This window comes from Poecilia reticulata, chromosome 16 (assembly GCF_904066995.2).
Source record: "Poecilia reticulata chromosome 16, P_reticulata-male-v2, whole genome shotgun sequence".
NCBI lineage: Eukaryota > Metazoa > Chordata > Actinopteri > Cyprinodontiformes > Poeciliidae > Poecilia > Poecilia reticulata.
In genome coordinates, this window is record NC_088845.1 from 28,217,933 (window position 1) to 28,234,137 (window position 16,205).

Genomic DNA, 16,205 nt, shown 5'->3' on the forward strand with positions numbered 1-16,205 from the left:
ACGTTTCTGATTGGCTACCTGTCACATTCAACAAGTCGCATTCTCGTAACAGTTGAGTGGACCAGGACGTTCGTGTGGATCTGCGAAACGCCGCGGACAATGAACCTACAGTGAAATCTCAATTGTTCCAATTTTCCTACGTTTTTTTTTTTCTGCTTTCTTAATTTTTCGTGTCTTGCTTTCAGTTTTCATATGCCATTCGACTCGCACGTCAATCGAGATGTTACATTTTCCACTGCGTTCATCGATTCCTGCCGCGTTCCGCCTCTCCGGGTCGAGCGTTGAAGCGGCTGCCATGTTCAGCTGAACTTGATCGGCGTGGACGGCTTTTAATCGTCCCGGCCAAAGTCTCTGTGTTGGTTGGCAGAGTAGTGACTGATGGTGTTTCCTATTGTAGCAAGGGACATGCTGGATCATTCACAGTTTCGGGGTTATTGTTTTTGAGCCTAATAAGAAGCAGAATTCAATTTCTGCAAGTCTGGCACACAAACGAGTTATAAAAGGAGCAAAGAAAGAAGACGGATTTGGAGAAGGCCAGAATAATGGACAAAGAGAGAGAGGGGGGGGGGGGGGGAATAAAGAAAAAAGAAAAAGAAAGGCTTGATCCCATTATTGTTTCAGCTGAGGAGAAGCTGCAGCTAGCGGGCTTTCAGACAAAAGCTCTGCGGTGCGGCAAAATGTCTACAATTATAGCTCTATATCATGAGGAGGTGAGCGGCACGTGTGGTCGCACATGTCAGGGGAAGATGGATATATTACCGCAGCAACTCCTCTGTCAGTTTTATGAGTCCCCTGGTTGTGGCAAGCGTTATCTTTGCACAATCTTGCAGTCAGCTGACGCCTGTTCGCTCTCCAGTGTGGTTGGAGCGGAACCGGAGGCCAAAGCAGCCGCTTTGTCAGGTTATAGTCTCTGGGTTTTAGAACATGAAGGCCGAGTTTTACTGTAGAGGTAAGGTGCAGCTAAAGCCCTCGACAGGTTAACTAGCAAACCTTGCGAAACCTCGAATCTTTTTCACATTTTGTCAAGTTGCCACTACAAACCTCAGTGTATTTTATCGGGATTTAATGTGACAGAGCAAAACAATAGAGTGTGTATTTGGGAGGTTAAAGGGAAAGTGTTATTAATTTATGACACACGGTGCCATTTTATTGCACAATCATGCAGCTGTTACCTTCAGTTGTCATAAAAACGCTAAATATGTCAGAAATTACTTCAAAGAAATTTGACATTGTAATTTAATGCCTTGAAATTGGGTCTCTGTCTCTTTAAAATCTGCTCTTTCTGAAATTCCGCCTTCAGGAAGTCATCACTACATGGCTCCTCTATTGACCCTTCAACAACGTTTTTACCAGCGTTGCTCTGAGAAGTAGCTCATATAAATAAGCTACTATTATATATAGTGGATGGTCAATTACACCAAGTGTTTGCTAATCGCTGCTGGCTAGTCTGGAGGGGCTCAGTTGGGGAGGAAGCTTGGAAACTGTATCTCTGAGGATGAGCCACTTTGTCAAAGGCGGCTCTCCGGCCCTCCGAGTGTTTTGCACAGCTGGATGGTTGCCATGGGAGGTTACATTATTTCTCAAACGTATATAAAAGATCAAAGTAAGTTTTTGATGAGGGAATAACATGATGTAAAGCTCAAAACAGCCAACTCTGCACAATACGGCCTCTTTAAAAGAAATAACTGTCGGTTTCAAAGTTTTCCTCAACAAATGATCTGAAAAGTGTGTCGTGCCAATGTATGCAGCCCAAATTGACGCTTGTTTATCACTGCCACCTTTTCCCACAGCTGCAAGTCATTTGCGGTACGTCTCTGGCAGATACATAATTTTCACCCACCCCAATGTTCTCTGCAAAAGCTCCAGACTCGGTCAAAGATCGACTGCAAAAACCCAACTGTAGCGTCTTGCCACCGAGTCTCAGCTGGATTTAGGTTTCAAGCCAGACCAATTTATTGTAGCGCTAACAGGTATTTAGCTTCATCCATCCTCCCATCAGCTCTGACCCGCTTCTCTGTTTCGTGCCGCAGAAAACCAACCCTGCAGCTTCGCTCAGCCAACACCACAACAAGGATGATGTGTTCCAAGATAATATGCTTTGTTAGTTTTCAACCACATGGTTCTCCTTACCGCTGTTCCATATGTAGAGCGCACAATGAATAGTTTTCATGTTAGCTCTTTTCCTAGTTACCATGGGCAGATTTTTGAAAGTTTCCAGTTGTTTCAGACCAGAGTATGGATCGGTGAGCTGTTTAATGCTTGGGTTATTTATTCATTGATTATTTTTTTTTTAAATAACCTTGTTTTAAACTTCTTCGTGGCTTTAATGGTGTCCTGTCTGCTGTGTTGTTCATGATGCCGTAATATTCTCCAATAGAATTCACAAAGCAGTTGTACTTACAGGAACAGGTCATATAGTGGAAAAACTTCTATGTTTTTGTCACTTTTTTTTTCAGACTAAGTGAAACATATCTATATTTTATAGATTTACTGTTTGAAATGTTTCAAACAATTATTTCTCTTAGGTTTCATAAGTTTTTCTCAGAATATAATACAAAAATTTAGCGTCTCGGAAAATGTAAATACTACACAAAGTCAATAAAAAAGGATATTTTGAGGAAAATTTCAGACTTCTGAGAGGTTCATCTCTATTTGCTCAGTACTTGGTTGGGGCTCCTTTTGCTTGAGTTACTGCATCAGTGTGGCGAGGCACGGAGGAGACAGCAGTGGAAGTCCAGGTTGCTTTTACATGGCGGCCTCCTTCTCATCTGCATTGTCGGGTCTGATGTCTGTAAACCCTCCGTAGATTTTCTATGAAGCTCAGGTCAGGTCAGGCCAGGAAGCGCTCTAAAAGTTCCTCATAAAATACCGACTGTGGACTGTATTCAGCACCAGGACCAGAACCGGATGACATGAAACTCTACATCATAGCTGACTGGAAACCTGACTCTGGACTTGGAGCAAAGTGGCTTCTGTTCTGCTCCACTCTTTCTCCCGACTCTGGGATCTTGGATTTCCAAATGAATGCAAACTTTACGCTCATCAACAATGGACTTTGGACAACTGAGGTCTCATTCTCCTCCAGCTCAGGTAAGATGCCTCTGATTGAGGTCGGTGCGCAGCAGCTCTCGATTCCAGTCTCAGTCTGCTTCCAGAATTCTTGAATTTGCTTGAAAATCCTCTCAAAACTGCCGTTATCCCAACTTTTTCTACTGCACTTTTTCCTCCCACACAACTTTCCATGACAGAGCATGTGATAAAGAACATGACTTTAACAATGACCATTTGAGATTATTTAGAGGCTCAGGAAACATTTGAAGGTGTTTTGAAATAATTAGCTAATTTTGGGTATGACACCATTTTGAATATTTCACTTTTTTTTCTTTTTTTTTTACATAATTCCAGCTTTCTGAGATTCTAAATTTTGACTTAATTTTCAAGAAATAAAGACTTGAAATATTTTTAATGTATGTAAAATGAATCAATATTACATACAGGTTTCACTTTCTGAAACGAAAATAATCAACATTTATTTTATATCTTCTAATTTTTGGAGATGTAAATGCAGAGTGAGAAAAAAAATACTTAAATCGATTCAACTGGGTTTTTTATGTAAATGCGTGTATTTAAGTACAGAGTTCACACTACAATTTTCAGATTTTTATTTGCAAAATTTTTAAAACTGATATAACATTTCACTTTGTTACTTTGTGCTACTGTGAGTTGCTCTGTCACATAAAAGCTCAATAAAAGTCAAAATTTTCAGATAAAGTTTCAAGGGATATTTTCTCTTTTGGGAGGCTCTGCTGCTGTTGTGTTCAGCTCATGGTGTGTTTGCAGCTTGGAAGTAATTTGCAGCTGTTAAGTTTTTTTTTCTGTTTTTATTTTGAGCATTACCGAGGTCACCTTAATGTCATGGCTTACATCCCGGGCCTGTCAGCCAGCAGATCATCCATGCATTATTGCTGCATTTACTGGCAGAGCCGTCCACTGACTCACATGGCAGAAACATACAACACCAGAATAAATGTGAACCCCAGGAGAAAAAAAACTGTATAACGCTTGTTTAAAATCTGGCTTGACGACCACCACCAGACAAGACGTGAACACCAACTGGATCTTTCTCTCTTTTTCTATTTCTCTTCTTCCCCCGTTTTTCTCGTCCGTGTTCGGTCATCTCCGTCTCTCCCTTTCTCGCTTCTCATTCCCCTGTGGATTTTTTTTTTTGTTTGTTTGTTTCCAGATCTTTCCACTGGACTCGTCAGCACTCGAAGGAACCAACGCGGCTGGATCCCCGAAACAACAGGCCACGGTCACATGTGAGTCTCGGCGTGAACCGGACTGGGACTTGACCCCGGAGCGTCACTGAAACTCCAATGACCTCATGAGGCACAAGAGGAGAGAGGACTCATCCCTCTGGCAAAACAAGCTGCTCAGAGTGTTTAAAAAAAAAAAACTCTGGGAGAAGTGTCGTCTCCAGACAGCTTGAAATGCTGCAAAACTGGAAGGCAAGCGTACATGAGACAAAAAAAAAAACCCAACTAACATGCTGGAACACAGACATTCTGTTAGTAGTGATTTAAGGCATGAGGGGACTCTGGGAAATATACCTCATGATACAAAATTTTATATCCTTTATGTGTTATGTAGTTGGAGCCAGGAAGCTGTTGGGATTGGGCAGGAGGGAAAACAGGTAGACAGAGTCTGGTGGAACCTCAAAAATACATCTGAAGCTCCCTGTGGGAAGATAAAGCAGAACTGGCACTTTTAGCTCTGTGATGATGCAACACTATGAGTCTGAGGTAAAAGATTCAGGGTTTCCACTGCAGGAGAACAGATTAGAAGCAGAAAAATCATAAAGGTGGGACCAGGATGTCCGCTTCTTTTTTTGTGTGTGTTTTAAATTGATGATTTATAAACCCTACTGCTCAAAGTTATGTGTCAAATAGCAGAGGTTCTATTAAGCTCGCCAAGATTTGGTAAAGTATTAATGTATAAAAGAAGTAAGAGAGAAATGTTATTTTTGGTGGAATATCAACGCTAAATACTGACAAAAAAATCCTGAGATCTGGACCTCAGAAAGCTGAAAGAAAGCTGTTGTCGAAAGCCACAAGAATTTGTGTTTTGCTGCAAACCATGCAAGTGATCGATCCTGTGGAAATGCAAGTTCCACAAATATAGATACATATATTTTGGAAAAAGAAATAAGAGCAATGGAAAAAAATAAACATTGAGCGTTAGCGTGAGCATGCTCTTCCCACTGTGAGACACGGTGGTGGCAGCGTCATGCTGTGGGGATGGTTGGAGGGAGATTCACCCTTCACCTGCACCATGAACTTAGACTTACAGTGTGCACACTGACTCCCTCCATACAAGTTTGAGCAATTTTTGGTTTAAAGAAAATGAGCAAAAATGTGAATCGAAATCACAAGAAATGCGCTAAAGTTTGCAGCTGTGATGTGACACGTTCTTTGTTCTTTGCCAACAATGTCCAACCAAAAGAATAACATCATTTTGTTCTTATCAAATTAAAACCCAATAAACGGTATGTCAATAGACACGTTTTATGTAAACTATCCCGAAAATATTTTAGGTTTTGATTTTAGACTATTTAAATAATCGGAAATGAAAAGAATTTAACTGAAATAATGTGTTAAATAGTCTAAAATATATCAAGATGGAGGTAAATGTTCTTGATTTTCATTTTTTTCAAGTACGATCTGAAATCAGATCTAACTTCTTCCATGTCTTGTTGATGTAAACCAGTCGGTTTCTCCTTACTGTGGTTCATTTATGACATTTCATATTTCCATGCTCATCAGTGGAGCGAAGCGTCCGTAGCAGGCTTATATTTACATGCGCTGGGGCAGCGGTGGGCGGCGTGGAAAGGATTCTTCTTGTGCAGGTATGAGAATGGAGAACCTGGTGATTACTGTTATCTTCATCCCAGGTAAGTATAGCTTTGGCTCAGCAGTTCTGGTTCCGAGCGTCGCTCCAGAGCTAACGGCGTGCAGGGAAGTTTGTCCGGGGGAAACAGGGCCGGTCGTCAGGCTGCTGAGCCGTTCAGATAGAGTGGTTTATAAGCCTGTAACTGGTGTAATTTTAGCTTTAATGAACACTTGAGGATAGAGGTATGTTGAAAATTGGCACTCTGTGCCAATAAAACATTAAAATGAAGCTCCTGGCAGCCCCTAACTTTTAAAGTCTTCGTCACTCCTCCACTTGCTGTGGGTAGTTCGTCATACGTACGGAGCAAGAGTTGTGTTCCGATCCGCTCATGCTTTGGAACCTCTGACATCTAGAAAGCATTCGTATCAAATGGACAGCTGAAAGATGACTTATTGAGGAGGATGTGCGGTGAATGCGCATATGAAACTGGGGGGTTCGGTACCTCAAAAAAGGTTAAGAACCACTGATATATGCATATATAAAAATATGACTCAATAGAAAATTTACTTTGTAATTGAAAGCCTTGAAATTGGGCCTCTGATTCTTTAAATGTACCTCTTTCTAAAACTCCGCCTTCAGGAATTTTTGACATGACTCCTCTGTTAACCCTTTAACATTGCTTTTTTACCAGTATTGCACTGTGAAGCAGCTCGTGCAATGAGCTCAGCTGATATGTAGTTTCACCAGATATTTGCTAATTGCTGCTGGCTAGTCTGAAGGAGCTGAGTGGGACGTTTTGGGGGAGGGCTGCTCTGTGAGGAAGCTCAGAGGCTTGGAAACTGCAGCTCTGAGGAGATGATTTCTCAAACATGCATGAAAGAATCAAGACAACACTCCAGGTATGTTTTTGAGAGAATAACATAACATAATGTAAAGCTCAAAAAAGTAGATTTTACATAAGACAGCCCCTTATAAGAACTTCCAGAAAAATTCAACACTGAAGCTCACAAACCATGTAGTACCACAGCATTACATTACTGTGACAGCAAGCCACTTCTCAAATACTGCGGCGATGAGCCAATAATAACATTACTCCATCTGTGCAGTATCTGCACTAATGAAGATTCCCTCACCTCTGGATGCAGGATGCTTGAAAATGAGAGTGAAACTAATGGCTTGATCTACTTCCTTATTAATACAGACAATAATTATGGGACCACTTGAAATCTAACTTCCAGATACTGAGTTTATCCTTAAATAAATTTTTGGTAACACTTGATTTGACGGGGTGTGCATAAGACTGACATGATACTGTCATAAACATGACATAACACATGTTATGAAGATGAAACAATGACACTTTTAATGCAAAGTTGCTTTAAAAGGCCACTAAAAGTGCCAACTTTGCAGTGTTTTGTATATAATGACATTTAATGCAAAGTTGGCACTTTTAATGGACTTTCAAGACAACTTTTAAAGCAACTTTGCATTAAAAGTGTCATTATTTACTGAATGAAGTTTCATTATAACAGTCATAGACATTCATAAAGACTCCTTCATCTTCATAACACGTATTATGTCATGTTTTTGACAGTGTCATGTCAGTTTATGCACACCTCGTCAAATCAAGTGTTACAAAATTTTCTAACCAGTCTTTGGTGGGTCTTGTATTTTTCAACACGCCAATATAAATGAAAAAGTATGAGAACATAAACAGCAGTTTGACAATTCACCAAAGCTTAACGTGTAAATGCATTTGCTACACAGACAGAGTCGCGTAATCACTCAGCTGCAGGAGAACCATAAAATTCAGCTATTTATTATAAAGCTGACAGGCTTTATAATGTCACGGTATGCTGTTTACAAACGCTCCGTCGCACCATCTGGGGAAAATCGGCCCGCAGGCTTCCCTCCCAGCGACCCTCCAGGTGGTCCGCTAAAACATCCTGTCTGCAAAATAAGGTCGGGGTCGGTGTCCAAAACTCAGTTGGAAGTGTGTTACAAGTCACCCTCTGGAGAGCTTTGGGTCATCCAGACAGGAAATGAAAAGGGAAAACGGCTGTAAAACGGGTTCTGTTCAGGAATCGTTAACAGTCTGGCACTCGGGCAGAAGTTGCTAGGAGACCTCGGCAGTTTTCATCTGTGTGTGACGCAATCTTTTTTTTTTTTTCTTTTTTGAGATGGCAAATTAGTGAGAGGTGAAGGCCTAACAATGTTCACTGTGCAAGCGAGGCAACACGAAGCAGGAACAGGTGCAAATTACTCGTCTAACAGCAGCACTGTGATTAAAGCCGCGTTGCCATGTTCTGCAGTTTTATGACATTGACAAAGCTGGAATTATTGTTCTCCTGAGACACGAGAGGCTCTGCTCAACACGTTCCTGATAAAGTGTTGGGTTCAGAATGTGCAGACTGAGTTCACCAATGGAATCTGAGAGTTTGGATGATATGTCAGAAATTAAAACTCAGATCTGTCTGTCAGTCAGTCACATGGCAGCAAGTGAATGCATTAATATATCTAAATGTGATGAAAACAGTTTACTAAAATTCAAGCATCCAAATTGTAAAGAAATGGGATTTAAGCGTCTTTTAACATTGCTTGGCTGTCAGTCTGGCACCAAAGTTTTCACACAAAACTGTCTCTTGTTTTATAGAAGATTGTCGAAAAAAGAGTCAATATCCAGACAGCATCATTAACGTCCACACAAAATCTTTTTGTTATAAGTCAAGAGGAAGGGGGTTTAACTGTTTAAGAAGATAAAGTAGAAACTCAAATAGCTTGTTATAAAGAGAGTATGCAGAAAAGGAGCTCTGAATGGAAAACATAACTTTGAACCAGGTGAGCTACAGCAGCAGGTATACTTGCGTGTGCAAAATTCCATGATCGGATTGAAATTTATTTAGATTAAATAATCCGAATGCATGGTTTATACGCGCAACAAAATGAATTAATCAAGTCGTGACGCGTGTTTACGTGCACCAGGCTTTATTCAGAATAGAAGTTGAAAAAAAAAAAACACAGAAGAAAACGTCCTTCTCTCTGTGCTGAGCATAAAATCAAGCAAACCCAGCACATTGTTCATTCTGAGTCTTCTGAGCAGCCAGGATGGAACCACGGCTAAGAGTCTCTGATAACAGTTGAGACTTTTCTACGCTCACTGATGACGCTAACGGCAAAGCGACGCATGCTGTTGGATTTCCTTACAACATAAAATCAGAGTGAGGGAGGAAATAAATAAACTTCAAAGTTTTGACCATAGCAAACCAGTTTCAGGCCAGTTTTACTTTCCTGACGTTATGCACACATGTTCAGTCAGGAAGATGGACTAACATCCTCAGAACCAGTGTTATTATGCACCTATGTGATACTTTGTAACATATCACTTAACATTTATTTATTTGTTCTTATGTTGATATAAACACATGTATTTTTGGGACTTATGGAACCCCACAAATCTGGCACATTCATGTGATACACTGTTTACATATTGATTAATGTGTATTATCCATTTTAAATGAAAGATAAATTGATTTAAAATAAATCAAGGATTTTGTTTCTCATCTGTTCTGGAAGTGTGCATTTTTTTCTCTAATAAAGTCGCAAAAAATTAAAAAGGAAACTGGAGAGCAAATCAAAACAAAATTGTTTTTAAGTTAGATTTGTGAAACCTAAATGCAAAAAAGAAATACGGTTTCAAAATGATCAATCTTACCACACAAGTGTTGATCTGATACTGATACTGACTTGGTATAGATATTATTGATATTGTGGATTAATGCGCCCACCTCTAATACCTATTTGTTGATGTTGATTTAATAATTTTATTAAAGATCTTAGAATCAAAATGTAAAGTACTTTTGGATAACATGAACAAACATAATTGATCATTTGTGAAGTGAAAGAAAGGAGCAGGTGTTTATGAAGATATCCATAAAACAAGCAAATCTGTCAACGTGTAATTGAATTAAAAGTCCAAGTCAATTATGAGTCCACTGGAGTTTGACTTTATGTGTTTTGGACATGAGACAGGTGGATCTGGACTGGAGGAGACACATGTTGATTCAGCTACAGTGATGGTTTATTGGCGAATGTGTCAGCTCTAGCCTCAGTAGGACTTACTTTTTTTGTCTCTCTCTCTCACTTCTCTCTCTCTCTCTCTTTCTCTCTCTCTCCAGGAAAACCTCCAGCTGGCCCTGTGTGTGGAATTACACCCCGGGATCCAAGCGGGACAAGCTCACAGAAAAGAAAACAGCTGTCAAACAATGAATTACTGTGTTTTCTGAGGAATGGACGAAGAAGCTGGGAGAATATATATATATATATATATATATATATATATATATATATATATATATATATATATATATGTAAAATAAAAGTCACACACTCACACAAATAGACAAATTTTCCCCATGTGCCAGTAATTCTTGTGATGTATACATTGTGGTTAATGTAATAGACCTTGGAGTTATGAGAAAAAGTTTAATAACTCACAGCCAGAATAACATTTCCTTTCTGAAATGAAACGGTAAAATGAGCAACATTGTGTACATTAAACTACAGCGCAAGCATCATTTACTGATGTATCAGATTCCCTTAACTGAGATTAAAAACAAACAAAACAAGATTACACTTTCCAAATAGGTTCTTCTTGTTTCGGTGTGCCAAAAGATCTATGGTGGCCTTGAAGTGCAAACCAACACAAAGACATTCCCCAAATGAAAGAGTCAGGGAAACCTAAGACATCTCTGATGGGATGATTCCACTTTTGGCATTAAAACCAGAAGTTAATCTGACTTTAGCGCGTTTGTTGAAAACATGAATGTTACCGATGATGCACACACAGCTAATTTATCTTTATGACACAAATTTAAGAAACAGAATTCAGTGGATGTGAGTTAATGCTACTACACACACATAAGTGGTATGTATTTTGAAGTTGTTTACGATCCGCCATAATAGAAAAGAAGAAGAACATAGCTACTGCTATTCAAGGATATTTTCAGTCATACTGCGAAGCTAAGCGTTGTTAATTTTCACAATTTGGGGAACAACATAGCACCGTGACTGTCTGTCTAAACAAAGAGAGAGCGAATGCCAGAATAATAAAGTGATGTTGTCCAATCAGAGATGTCTCAGGTTTCCCACTCCTCCGTTTTCTTAATATTGTGTTTTTGTCTTATTTGTAATTGTGCTTAGTTAATGTAGTTGTGTTTTTGAACATGTTGTGTTTTTCAATTTGTAGTTGTGTTTAGTGAAATCCTGAAGTGGTTTGTACTTCAGGGCCACCGTAGAGATCTGCTTAACTAGCAGCACATCCTGTGACCGACCATGGTGAATCAGGAAAGGGAGCTCTGCAGATTAACACAAGAGCCCCCTCCACCCCCCAGCCTCGCCCATATCAACATCATCTTGGTCTCACACACCAATGTGACCGGCTGGCTGAGGCTGAACAAGAAGGAAGAAAAGACCCAGCTGAACTGGAGCTCAGGTAAAATGGCTCAACTTCCATGCACTTGATTTCTGAGAGCAGAATTGGATATTTAAGGCAAACACTTCAAAAACATCTGGATTGCTTGGTACAGGCAATAGTTTCTACAAGGACATGTGGGTGCTCTGCTCTGTTTTGAAATGATCGCTGCACAGTCAAAAAGAAGACTTTCAATTGGGCTCAATGTTGCAGTTTCATCGCACTGAATTAATCTCAGTAAAAGTGTCAATATTTCATAAATTATCAGTGCATTATTTCAGACATGACCAGAACTTTATCTTGTTGAAGCAAATGTTAATTCTGATCTTCCCATAAGATACTCACAAGCAGGTGCTAATACAGGTGGAGTTGCATGCAGCATGTGGCCAAAAGTGTTCACTCACCCATCCAAACCATTCAATTAGGTGACCCAATCCCTTCTACGGCCCCATCAGCTGTCAGTGGTAATGCGACAATGTTGAAGGGATTGAAGGCAATGACGTCAACTGGGCCATGAAGTGGTGAGCCACATGAAAGCGCAGAGCAGCTGCTGAAGTGCACAGAGCACAGATGTCTTCGACTTTCTGCAGACCCCCAAACTTCAACCTCCAAATTAGTCCAAGAACAGTGTGCGGAGCACTGGAATGGGCTCGGATGACTTCATGGAACGGGCTTCCAAGGACAATCAGCTGCAGACATCACAAAGTGTCGGATGCTACGGTGCAAAAAAAGCAAGTTGCCACTGGACTTTGGAGTAGTGAAGGCGTATTTTTCCCTGACTTGAGTTGTTTTTCAGGAGTTGGCCCCCTCTTGTTCCAGGAAGAACATCTTAGCACACCAAGACACCGTCGTGGACCGCAGAGTGATCGATGAGTTAACTTGAAGTGGAGAATTTTAATGACCTGCTAGGACCGAGGTCCTAGAATCTCTGGAATGAATGAGAGTGGAAACCGCGAGCCACGCCATCGCTTCCTGTATCAGCGTGTCACTTGTGACAGTATGGTGAAAAAGTCACGAAATCCCTCAACACTAAACCTTGTCTTAGGCCTTTTCAGAAAGTTGTTACACCTACGACAGGTATACAGACCATTCTACCACACCTTGAATAAAAATATGTTGAGAAAGACAAAAATTTTGGCGGTAGAGCATGCAGTGATGTGCAAAGTAGGGCCTCAATGGCCAATGTCCTACATGTTTTAGACGTCAACACACCTGAATCCATGATTGGGTCATTACCAAGCTTTTGGAGAACTTGAAGATATGTTGAAGAGGTAATTTAGCCATTTAAATCAAGTGTGTTGGATCAAGAACACATTTAAAACGTGCAGGATAACGGCCCCAGAGTCCTGGAGTTGGACACCCCTGCCACAGAGTGTATATGGGTGCAAGCAAAAATGAAAAATGCTGGAGTTATGCTGGTAGAACAGTAGTTAGACAGTTAAAATGGGCCAAGAAGTGTGTGTAAATAAACACACTGATGAGCCTTACTTGGTGTGAAAGAATCCAGACAACGGAGATGAGTTGCAATTTAGTTCCAAAATGGCTCTTTCCTTTTTTCCAGGTCTTCATTTTGCCTTTTTTTACCTTTGCATTGCTATCATTCAAATGATGTAAGAAGCGTCTAACTCTTTTTAAGATATTGTGGTGGGATGGTGTTCCACCCTCCCCCACTCTGTGCACCGGGCACCATTGATTGGTGGGCGTGGCAGATGCCTTTATTGTTGGGCAGGCCGCTGCAAGGTGTGTCTTTGTTTCTCCCACTGTGGCTACAATCGGCGGCTACATGTCGGCTGGTGTGTTTGGTCGACTCGTCTGCGATATGTTGCTCTGATGGCGTAGCCGGCTGCAGCTGGGGGTTGCTGTGGCGTGTGACTTCCATCTGGTCCTCACCTGCTGACCCGCTTCCTCCCGGGTTAAGCTGTGTTTCCACCCCTGGGCAACTGATTGTGTTTGAGGCTGCAGCGCTTTGGATGCTCTGCTGTCTCGTCTTGCTGTTGTTTGTTTGGGCCGCTCTCAACTAAACCTGTTGCGGATTGGGCAGGCTGTGTGGGCGGGGCATTACTCCTCTGGCCCCATTGACAGGCATTTGGAACTGGATGACGACGACGATTTGTTCCATTGTTTGAAGTGATTTCTTTTACAGTTTGTTTTGTTATTCAAAGTACTAATTTGTTTTCTTGTTTGTTTGATTTACTAATTTCTGTTGCAGTGCATGTTGTGTTTTTTTCTTTTGGAATAATTGAACTTGTCCGTCCCTTACCTTATGTGTTACTTTTGTTCCAGGGACCGAGTAGTAGGCCTGAAACCTCATTTTTAACAAGAGAATTGTTTAATAAAATATTGTGCACTGCTAAATCTGTGTTTGGGTGCATCTTGTTACTTCTAAAGAAAAGATCTCCACCTGCTGGTCACAATATCATTGAATCTGATCAAATTACAAATGTTTTCCTCCTAATTAAGCAAACCAACACAGACACCTGGGTGCCTGTAAACCACCCGGTACTCTCATCATTGACGGCCTCCTACCTAGATGAAAGCATGTTCAACCTTTCTGTCTCTGCCTTTCCTTTGTATCAGAACGTAATCACCTTTGTGGCAGTCTGAACATGAACGTCTCCTTCACACCAGAAACAATCAAACTTGCCCTCAGTCTCAACCAGCCTCAGTGACTCAACCCTTCAAGGCGAACAGGATCTCCTGCCCAGGAGTCCTCCTCTGCATTTCTCTTCTGCCCAATAAGACTTTTGCACCACCAACTAAACGTAATTGGACGGTAATAAATTTTGTGTCGACGGAGGTTTACGAGGATCATGCTGTTTGGGAGACACAGGTTGGTACCACGGAGCTTCAATTCAAACGAGAAGTGTATAATTCTCGAAATTACCTGGCTTTTATGTCAGACGTACCATCTGGGTCCTGTTACCTCGAGGAGTCTGAAAGGGGTTTCATTTGGAAAAGGATATTTACTTTATATGGTTTCCCTGTGAGACTGGTTTAGAGACATTTAAAATTGATGGAATACCATTCAGTTGTGTTGCTGTACCAATAAATCTACTAAAATAGCTGCATTGATAAGGCCAATTATGATAAAGTCATTGCTTTTACACATAAACGCACACATGCACACACACGTCTGTAAAGAAATATAGTTCAAACATGGTTCGTTGAATCTATGGTATGTTTTATCTTACTATTTGGGAGTTTGTAGTCGAGTGTGTAAGTATATAGTTCTAAAGCTATTATTAGTGGTGAGAAGAATGTGCTTTTATATAAAGCAGCTGGTGCATTTAAAGCAACAGCGGGCTGCTCCGGAGCCAAGGATGTCATTTGTTTTTAGAGGAAAGCAGTTTTGAAACTGAGGTCAAAGAGCCACAGCAACGTACAGGACGTTACATGACAGCAAGTTAGTGTGATTTTCCTCTCTGACGGGCTGTCAGTGAGGAAAATGCCACAGGAATTGTTTCCCAAAAAAAAAAAAAAAACGATCACAAGATCAATGCTGTCCCATTCGATATCGTCGCGTGACAAAAGATTGACTCTTTCGATTTAAATCAAGGCTTCGCGTGAAATCATTCCATACACTATGGTCGTGTCTATGTCTTTCATCTGTTTGTGCGGAATAGAATGGCAGCATTTATTGAATCAAAATGAATCACATCAACCCTGTTTACAAAGCGCATTTAAAATGAAAGAACGGACCAAAGTGCTGTCCAGAAATTCCACAATTTCCAAATGGGAGACATTAGAACACACAAAAATCCCAGCATTAGCACTTATAAAATGGGGGGAAAAAGAGTTCAAAAGTACATGCAGCTACCAAACCGTGCAAAGAAACCGGATGATGCTAAAGGATGCACTAGTCAAATCTTTAGGTGATTAAGGCAACGATAGCTGACTTAATGTCAAATTATTGAATACATTTGAGCTATGAAAGTTTTTAAAGGGTTAGAAACAACTCTTTGCTACAGAGCAGTTCCATTTCTGAAACTTTGAGAAAACGTGTTAAAATTTCTGTTTCCGTTCCGAAGAATAAAGGATTAAAGAAAGTTATAAGCTGTTCAAGATATTCTCTCTTTTATTTATGTCATGTCTTAAAGGCTTTCATCTACGTATCTAAAATGTTATTTCATCATGAGCATGTGATATGTAGTTCATTGATCATTTGTCAGCATTAGCTAGGCAGTCGGAAGAGTTTGGTCAGTAAGGATCAATATAGAGTTTTCAGTGTAGACCATTGTTTGAAAAAAGTCACCTAAATAAAACCACAACAATGATCTGTTATATTATTTTGGCAGTTTAAACTTGTTTTAGTATAGGCTAGGTTTTATCTATCTAATTGGTTCTCCCATTAAATATTGTCAAATATTAGCTTAGCTAACTGACAAGCTAATATCAGTTTATCAGGGTTGTTACATGACTAAAAACAGAGAGGAAACAAATTTAAAACACTTAACTGATGCTGTTTGTATACATTTCAACACTATAAACATCTGTTGTTTCTTTTAGTAAAACAGCCTCCTGCCTTTCTTTAGCTGACAGCCACACTGCTCTCAACGTATCATTTTAAATCAGGATTCCAACGCTCACAATATAAATACCTATTTCAGATTTAAAAATTTTAAACTGACTACTGTAGCAGTGACACTACTGCAGTAGTTCTGTTTTTTAATAAAAAGTGCTAAGATCACATTGGAGGTGGAATGTTCTCTGTGTGCATGTATGGGTTTTTTTTCTGGGTACTCCAGCTTCACAGTCCATAAAAGTTAATGATAGGTAATTTGGATGCTAAATTACCTCCTAATGAGAGTGTGTGCAGGCATGTGAGTGTTTTTGTCCCTTGTCAGTG